Source organism: Acanthopagrus latus, chromosome 7 (genome assembly GCF_904848185.1).
Source record: "Acanthopagrus latus isolate v.2019 chromosome 7, fAcaLat1.1, whole genome shotgun sequence".
Classification (NCBI taxonomy): Eukaryota; Metazoa; Chordata; class Actinopteri; order Spariformes; family Sparidae; genus Acanthopagrus; species Acanthopagrus latus.
Window position 1 is genome coordinate 25102756 of NC_051045.1, and position 9993 is coordinate 25112748.

Here is a 9993-nt window from a genome sequence, read left to right on the forward strand (position 1 = left end):
CGAGTCTGGAAGAGAAAGTTGTGAAGAGGGAGGAAGACTGTAGTGAAGTAATGAGGGCAACGCGGAGGGATAGATGGGAAGGAAGAGGAAACGAGAGAGGGAGCGAGAGAGGGCAGCGGGTAAAGATGGAGGCGTGAAGAGGAAGGGAGAGGAAAGAGGACAGAAGTGGTAGGTAGGGAAAGTTAATAAATAATCTTTTTTTTTTTCTTTCTTTCTTTTTTGGCTTGACACTGCACTCCTGAAAATGCAGCCAGAGCAAAATTAATGCCTGCTATAGTTTTCTTCTTTACGCCATGACCACGGTTTCCTCTATCCCGTGCAAGTTTGCCTAATTTGCACTTTGAAAATCTGTTATTCCCTGGCACCCCCACTGAGGTGTAACACAAGCAATGAGATCATTTCTGCCTCCAGAGCTCTGGCTGGAAACGCTTGCGAAACTGAAAAACCACAATCTGCACGGAAGATGTCTGCGGAGAAACTATATGTGGGTCTAAATGTATAAACACGCGTGCACTTTATTTGTCTTTGTCGCCCCTGATATGAAATACAGTGGCTATAAGTTGTTGTGTTGGTCCAGGTTTCCAGGCAACAACCACAGTAACCGAAGGTCCAATAAAATGTGTTGGAACATCAGAGAAATGTTGTTTGGTATATGTACTGTAATATTATATTTTACAGGACAGAGAAAGAATTTGACTCTCTGGAGGACTTCTAATAATAAAAATCCCCACGGCGCAGGCGTAGCTGAACTCATCCCGAGGAAGGCTGCTGTGTTGCAAGCAATCTGGCTGGGAAAACGTTAAATCTCTGTTGTATCTTACTGGGGCAAAGGGCAGAAGGTCATCTTCACAGGGCAGATCCTCAGGAGGGACGCGAATAGATATGAATATATTGATACTACTAGTTTTGATTCTGCTTATCAGCCCGATTCTTTATAGCAGTGTTTCTCCAATGCTGGTCCTGGGGGCCTCCTGCCCTGCATGTTTTAGGCCTATTTCACATGTACACGGTTCATTTTGGACAAAAAGTATTAATAAATATATTACAGAGAGAGTCTCTGTCGATACAACATACCTGAAAACACATCCCACGCCCGTTTACGTACAGTTGGCATGCCGGCGCAGATTGCATACTCTGGGCTGCAAGTTAGCAACAGAAATAATTTGTAGAGCCAGCGTCTTGTCATCGGAAGGTTGCTGATTTGATTCCCCCCGTTTGCGTGTCAAAGTGTCCTTGGGCAAGATACTTAGCCCCAGACTGCTCCTGATGTGCCGGTCGGCGCCTTGCATGGCAGCCACCGCCATCAGTGTATGTATGTATGAATTGCTGTAAGTCGCTTTGCTAAATGTAAAAGAAAACTCTTCTGAGCAGCCGTTTTTGTCTCGGTTCTCCATCATTGCATCATCAGTGTCACTAGGTGTCATTCTAAATATAAGCTACAACAATACAACATCCACTCTGTGTTGTTTCTTCGCCATCGCTTCCAGAAGTCTCCTTTTCTGCCCGCCCTGATGTAAACGGTGAAAATGGCATTCCTGAATCGTCACCCTGGAGGGTGTTTTTCAGGTCGAAAGTCAAAATGCAGAGAAAAAAAAAGCTTTCTTTTAAGAAGTACCCATGTACATGTGGGCAGGTCATTGCTGTTTCCATGAGCCGACACAGCTGATTCAGATGGGTTGTTATCAGGCTTCAGCAGAGCTTGATGACGAGCTGATCTTGAATCAGGTGTCTTGTGAAGGGGAAGCATCTAAAGCATGCAGGGCAGGGGGGATCACCAGAACCAGGAATGAAAAAAAGCCTGCTTTATAGGATCCCTAATTGATTTCTGATCGATCCTATTTGTGGGGGGGAAAAAAAGTAGCCCTGTGCAGTTTTTGTGCAGAAGGCGTGTCAAAAGCCCCACAGAAGGTGTTCACGATTCCTATCCCGCTTATACGCACAGCGTTCATTTTCATTTGGGTTATATCATCTGATATTTAGCCTTTGTTAGAGACATGCCGCTGGGTTGGAATGCATGGGCACTTGAGTGTAACATTTAAGGCGCATTGGCCTTCCTGGAAATTTACGCCCATGCTGTGTAGAAAAGTTTTTAAGCATATCACTCATGTTTCCATCCCTAAAATCCCGAAATCATGCAACAGACATTACAATCTGCTCTGCTGTCAGCATTCTTTGTGAAATGAAGCCATGCGTTGGACCATTTTTTTCCTTTCCACCTCATTGTTGAAATTCTCCAGAGGCATGGATGAGCCTGTCCTCAACAGAAAATGAAGGCAGCTTATTAAGAGCCACATTTTTGTTTGTTGTTGTTAGGGAGCGTCCTCTAGTGGCTGTAGTAGTTATTACAGCTGCAGGAGGAAGTGAGGAGAAGTAGTATGAAGTGTGAAAAGTCCATATAAGGAGGTGATCAAGTATGGATGCTGGGTCAGGATTGCTGATGAAGTCAACAGTGAGTTATTTTCATTCTTCTTCTTCTTATTATTATTATTATTATTATTATTATTATCATATTATTATTATCATTAGTAGTAGTAGTAGTAGTAGTTGTGGTAGTATTCGTATTACTATATTTTATTTGTAGCATTATTTATTACACTGTATATTATGTATTCTAGTATACATTTTTTTCGTTGTTCTTTACAGTTCATTGAGGCATTTCTGATTCTAATTTTAACGTACTAATGTAGCGATGTAACTGTTGCTACTGCTACTGCCAACCCTATCTTTTGAACATTGAGTTTGCCATAAACTATCCATAAAAATGATGATGTGATTTTCCTCTGACCTTTCCCTTTGAAAGAACAAGAAAGCCGAAGGAGGAGAGGGAGAGAGAGAGTGCACTGCAAAATAACACTACCCTTCACCTATTGTGCGTATCATCTTCACATGTTGTATGTATGTACAGATAGAGACATTAAACTGTATATAAACGCTGGTATGATGTCAATAGACTGTCTACAAGTTGTTTTCACGACTATTTTTGCAGGGAATGGTGCGCATGTTGCTGTAAAAATAGGCTTTGTGTCTCTAGATGACTCACCCCTGCAGCCACCAGTGTAGCTGCTCTCACCTGGTAAACATGGACATTGAAAAGCATTAAGTTCCTCCACACACGTGCGCAGCTCGGGCAGGTGGTGTGTCCAGCCTGCAAGCTTCACATCATTTCTTTGTAATGTGCGACTGTCAGAAAAGCATGCCAGCAGCATTCGAGAAAAAAAAAATAAAAAAAAAGACAAACTCAGCGGCGCAACATTCTAAAGGATCAGACGATTTGGAACCAGTTCTCAACTTGAACCCAGTTATTGATTCCCATCCCTAATCCCAACAAATCACGTCGCCATATCGGGAGATTTGAGTAATTCTTGTTAAATTACAACTGATGTGCCACATGATTAGTTTGAAAACTGAGAGGACAGAACCATACATCCTACTGATTTGGGCATTTTACACGAAATCAGGATTGGTGTTTCCGTATTACATGATGTGAGATGTGACCATTGTTAGTAAGTGTCATGGATCCGAACTATTACAGGCTCTGCTTTATTAGGAAATCTCAACATACAGTAGATGAGAGGTCTCTGCTCGTGTGGCTCTGCCAATTATTTGTGAGCTTTTGCTTTCTCTGTAATCTTTATGGACCAACTCAAGGGCTGAAACACGGAGAACAGCCTGGTGATCAGACTTTGTTCCATCTGTGTATCATAAACAGTTATATTTTCTCATCAAGCAGTGGCTTTATATCTTCTTTTGTATTTGGTGTGAGATTTTTTATTCATTTTTTGTTTTTCTTGGCCAGTGTGGGAGCAAAAGACAGAGCCTGAAAGAGGGGGTCTCGTGCCAAAATCGTGAGTCTTCAACCCAGTGGGATGGTGTGGTGTGAGTTTTGGTGGGTTGCTGCCGTGGATAACCTTTACAAATCACTTTGAGTTTGTGTGTGTGGAAATGTGTGTGTGTGTGTGTGTGTGTGTGGTCATAGGAGAAACGGTCGTTTGAAAAGACATGGAGCGAAAGAAAAAGAAAGAAAAGCAAATACCCATAAACTAAATATGAATATGTGAGGCCAGCCTCCATGATGCTTATAATTCCTCCATCCACTGGGAAACTGTGAGTTCACACATCGACGGCAGGGTCACTGAAATAGGAAGCTAGTCTTTGAACCGTGTTGGCTGTTCACAACCAGACGCTCTTGGTAATAATTTTCCTTCTCCTCCAAATAAACTCGACTAAACTGTCTGCTGACTGTCTCACTGGCTGTTTTGGCTGGACCTAATTCTATCAATGTCACCATATTCTGAGAGGTCAGCATTTATGTTGGTGAGCGCTAGTTTATCATAAAAGGCAGAACAGATCGCTGCAACCGAGAAAAGATATCCCAAAGTATGATAAACTCTAAAGTTCCTTTATCCCTGTAATGTTTTACCTTGTAAACCTGCCTAGTGTCTCTGAAATGGAAGTTGAGTTTTCAGTCTCATTTGACTGTATGGACAAATTCCTCTCAATAGAAAGTCACATTTCCAAGTACGCACACCCACACATAACTTGAGAGAACGTTAAGTAGATTTACATTCATTTCCTGGTCCCTAACCCAAACTACTACTAACCCTAATCCTCACTGTAACATCGACCTTACTTTGACCATGTCAACTACTTGTCTAACCCTTCCTCTGACATCGACATGACCCTAAAAACTACTTACCAACCATGACCTTACTCTAACACTGATGACTACTTGTCTAGCCCTTGTTCTTGCTCTGACACCAACCTAACCCTGACCCTAACAACTACTTGCCTAACCCTAGAGCTTACTCTCTTCAAGCCAATTCAAGCGGAGGCCTGGGACTCGAACCCCGGTCTCCAGCATCGGTGCCATCGGCGGGACCTACTCAGCATCACCAGGCCAGTGCATAACCCACAACTGATGGCACTTGTCACCCCCAACCCAAACCTGACCCTAACTCACTTGCCTAACCCTTCCTCTGACATCAACATAACCCTCAAAACTACTTACCAACCATAACCTCACTCTAACTTTGACACTGACGACTACTTGTCTAGCCCTTGTTCTTGCTCTGACATCAACCTAACCCTGACCCTAACAACTACTTGCCTAACCCTTCCTCTGACATCAACATAACAACTACTTGACTAACCCTAGTGCTTACTCTGACATCGACCTAACCCTGACCCTAACAACTGCTTGTCTAACTCTTCTTCTGACAGTAACCTAACCCTAACAACTAATTGCCTCTAAAATTGACCTAACCCTGACCCTAGTCGTCACTGTAAAATTCAGTCTTTTACATGAGGTCCAGCATTTTAGTTTCCACAAATCTGTTGGAGCCCACACTGTAAGTGGGCTCCCGCTTTGGGGATCTCACAATATAGACACATAGACCACATACCCACACACACACACACACCAACAGGCAGCCGGAGTGTGGGAACAGTAATGTGGAGCCCTGAGGCGAACATCAGTTGTAAGAGCATGATGAAGAGTGACACTGTACTGATTACAGCTTAATTCAGAAATAGTGTAGTTAAGAATTGCCATATGCTTGGGATCATTTGTCACAACAGGACCTACATAAGGAGCAGAAAACAGGTTCGCGCATGTAAAACACATATACTATCCACCCACTCTCTTCTAGCCTACAGCTGCCCACTGTCAAAGCAACAGCTGGCCGACGTCTCCAAGCCTCAGGGATCATAGATAAATTAACTTGGTACACGGTGACATCAGAAAAAAACGAGAACGTGGGTTTATACTGAACCTAATGCAGGGGAAAACACAAGACGTTTCTTGTTCAAATAGATCAAAAAGACCTTTACACCTATTCGGTTCAACTTCTGCCTGGCAGCGAGGGCCTGGGGAGTGCAGTAGTAGCACGAGAAGACAGGTACTTACACACATTCCACTTTCACACCAGTGCTCCCAGTGCTCCAGCTGTCACTGCCGGGAACTCAGATGTACCGCAGAAAGAAAAGAGAAAGAGATGGTGCAATAAATGACTCGGGTTGGAGCTATTTCCAAGAGACAGGTTGCTATCACCCTCTTGTAGATCCAAAAATACACAACTCCCCTTCTCTCTCCGTCTCACCGTTCAAACACTGAATACATCAGCCTGGTATATCTAGAATCCAAACTATAGACGCCGATAACGCTGTGGCATCACAACTCTTATTATCAGTGTGTCTTAAATATAAAACTTTACACTGTCTTATTATTATGGACCAGAGAAAGGAACAAATGAAAAGTAAAAGCTTATTAAATTTTAAAATTAGACAGATGTAGTATATATTCAAAGCTGCAGATGTTCAGTGTGAGTAGACAGCGACAAAGTAAGCCATGTAAAAGGTTGTGTATCATGGATCGTTTGTCGACATACTGTAATGTCGACAGGCTGTAGAGCTTTCATCTGTCCGTCCACAGCCTTTTAAGTTAATAATGGTATTTTTTGCCAAATCATTTTTTAACCTTTATTTTATGAGGAATATTCCCGTTGAGATTCAAAATCTATTTTATACAGGAGACCTGGCCAAGTATTAAAGTATTAAACTCTCATAAAGACCAAACTGCGACTTAAAACAAACAACATAAGAAATTTCGCATAGAAGACAGAAACTGACTTAGAACGATCAGCAAATTACATCAAGACAATGAATTTACCAGTGTGAATTGTTAATCTAACTCCTTTCATCTTTATCAAGTTGACCAAAGTTGCCTTATACAGAAAGAGTACCAATGCTTCAATCTATGATCACACAAAGAATACCACTACCAACTTTCTCATGCAGGCTGCGGTGATGTACGATTCACTGAATCCAGCATTTCAGAACATCAGTTAGCATCAGTGTATAGAATGTCACTGTAATCAATTACTGGCAAAAAAAAAATAAAAAAAATCCTTGCACTTAAAAAAGCAAAACAGCAATTGTTCCTATAATAGAATACCAATTTCAACCTCAACTGTTTTGTAATAAACTCAATCTGATGTTGATATTGTCTTAGGAAGAGAAGACGAAGGCATTTTTGTCTTTACAGTCCCAGGATCTGAGAAACTGAGAAATGAAATCATAAATTAAGCCCTTTCAAACATTCCTGACTGTGCCTCCACCACATGTGAAAAGCCATGAAAATAAGGTCAGTTAGAATGTTCTCTGCAATTACATTCTCCATGAGAGATGCCACACTGAGATGACTGCGTCCTTAATGCAGATAATGCCAGCACTGCCTTGAGTGGTCATTTATACCACTACAGTCCAAACTCTCTAATCTCTCATGATAAACAACCAATAGTGAGAGTGATACATTTATTGTGTTTATACCTTTTGAAAAGTCAACACAGGTTTACAAACTGATTTCTCCTTCACAGACATTGTATTTTGTTTTAAATTGTGCAAAAAAAAAAAAAAAAAATAGAACCAAAAACATTGCTATTTGCAGAAGCCCAAGCCAAAGTATTTGGTGTCAAAATGTGAGAGCTGTAACACAAAATTTCAGCTTGTTATGGATATTGAAAGGGAAACTGTTCGGGTCCCCCCAATTTTATGTTCCTCAAAGAAGCTGCGCAGCGAAGCAGAGCTCACCTCGCTGTCATCTGATACATTTTGGTTAGCAAAATGTCATTTATAGCAGCTGTTAGAAAGTGCAAGAGGAGGGAAAAAAAAAATCGAATTGAAAACTTTTGGAGTTTCGCTGACGTTCTCTCTCTTACTTGTAGATGAGACTGGTTGAATCTAGAATTCGGCAACAGCTGTCTGACTGAATCGTCTAGCTGTCATGAGGCTTGTGTGAATTTTATTTACAGAAACTGTAAGAAAATATACTCACACACCAACTGGTGGATCGGGGATGTGTGAGCGCATGTGTGAGAGTGAGCTGTGGAAGGTGTAAAATGAGGATGATCACAACAGAACAAAAGCGAAGAAAAGGGGGGGGGGGGTACAGGGACGTGTGACAGGGGAAGCATGTGAGTGGCTGATCTTAAACATATATACGCACGCACACACACACACACACACACACACACACACAGGACCCCTAATGATAAGCTTATAAAATATGATGATATCCTTTAGAGAGGTATGTTGTAGTTATAAAATGCTCAGTAAAGTTTTCAAATGATCTGATCGTCAAATAAAATGTCTTTTTTCATGGCGGACTACTGAGGAAGAATTGAGTCTCAGAGGCTGAAAAAAAAAGAGGCTGCTCTGTAGTCTGGTGGTACGGCACAAGAACAGAGTTTGCCTTGAGTCGTCCTCGTCAAGGTACAGTGATTAATCTTACATTGCTCCAAATGAATATATCACCTCATCGCTATGCGTCCCGCAGACAGCCTCTCCCAGATAGCACAGGCGGTGGTGCTCGTACCACTTTTGTCCGCAGGGGCCACCAAAATAAAAATCAAAGAAATGTCCTTGTATCTGCTTTAAATGAAAGATACGAGTACTTATTTTGCACACTACATCCCAGTTGCTGATATAAACTTTAAGCCAATACTGCCAAATTGGAAATGTGTCTCTACTCTTTGAAACGCTGTCAGGTCACTCATCTGTTTTGATCAGTGGGATGGGAGGCATTGAAGGCAGGCGAGACATAGTCGATTCACTATGAGCACGCTTAAGGATAGGCGCCTCTGGACAGCCTTCAAGTGCCTATTTTTTTCCTTCCTTCCTTCCTTCCTTCCTTCCTTCCTTCCTTCCATCCTTACTTGCTGACTTAACTCAAGTTGGTTACTTCAAACCTGTTGGTCCCTGCTGGCTAAGTGTGCCCTCTGCTGGTGCAATAACACTTTATTTTATTCATGCTTTTTAATAATTCATCCTTGCTTTCAAATGGGCAGCACAGGCCCACCCACCCTGCACGCATGGGTTGGGGGTCACAGCTAATAGAAACATACTACCTCAAGAAGGAAACCAACACCCGCAGACCACAGCCGGTTATACTGACTTCCTAAAGGTTTGTGTTTTTATTGTTTTGCAGCCAAAAAAAAAAAAAAAGGCCTTCAGTCTGCTTTAGAATTATCTAGAAAAAATATGTTCTGTTTCAGTGGCTTTAAGCTTCAAACTGTGACACTCTACCTTCCCCGCTAACTTTGGTTTTTAAAATGTTCAAAAGCTTTATATAAAAAGTTGTTCCCAAGCTTTTATATAAAACTTGAGAACAAAAAGTTCACACAATATGGACTGCAAATGCCAAACAGAAACGTGGTTAGGTTGGTTAGGTTTAGAAAAAATATGATAAAATAACTACGTTCAGTCTTGTAATTTACAGTAACGTGAGTGAGATAACGTGCATGCATCACTCATGTCACTTCTCTAACGTAAGTTAATGTTACACATGTTAACTTACATCACATAACTTCGAAACAAATCAATCTTGACTTTTGGTCACAAACGGTGATCGAACCCTGATCCCTGGACATCAGATCCGGTGTGTGACCCGTCCAACCACCTTGACCACTCCCAGACTTTGGACTTTTCTCGCTCCTTATACTACTGCACTAGAGACGTGCTTCTATAAGTGATGTCAGCATGGGCCCAACAGCACCATGCTTACAAGCGCGGGGCCACTGGACAGGCAGCTGTAGTATTTTCTATCTTTAAAGTGTCCGATGGGACTCCATAAATATCGAAATGACATTTAATAATAAGTTTCTGAATGTTATCGACCTTATAGACCTGTTTCACAATGGTAACAAAATACACACTGCTAAAGTGTTGTGCTGAGGCGCTTTGAACAGCGCGGCAAGTATTAACCCCCGGAATATATTTGTTTCATACGGTGCAGTTAGGACAATAATGATGAAAACAAATCCGACACAGGCTGTTTCTCTAAGCGCCCAGACGATTTCAATATCAAAGTCTGACTTCTCGCTATGCGCAGTCGGTTTGAAGTCAGCTCCGTGTTTCCCAAGGCTGGAGCGCTCGTCTGTACATTGCTCTCACTTCACAAAGCGAAATGAAAGCCTCGCTTGAAAACGCGTCAGATGT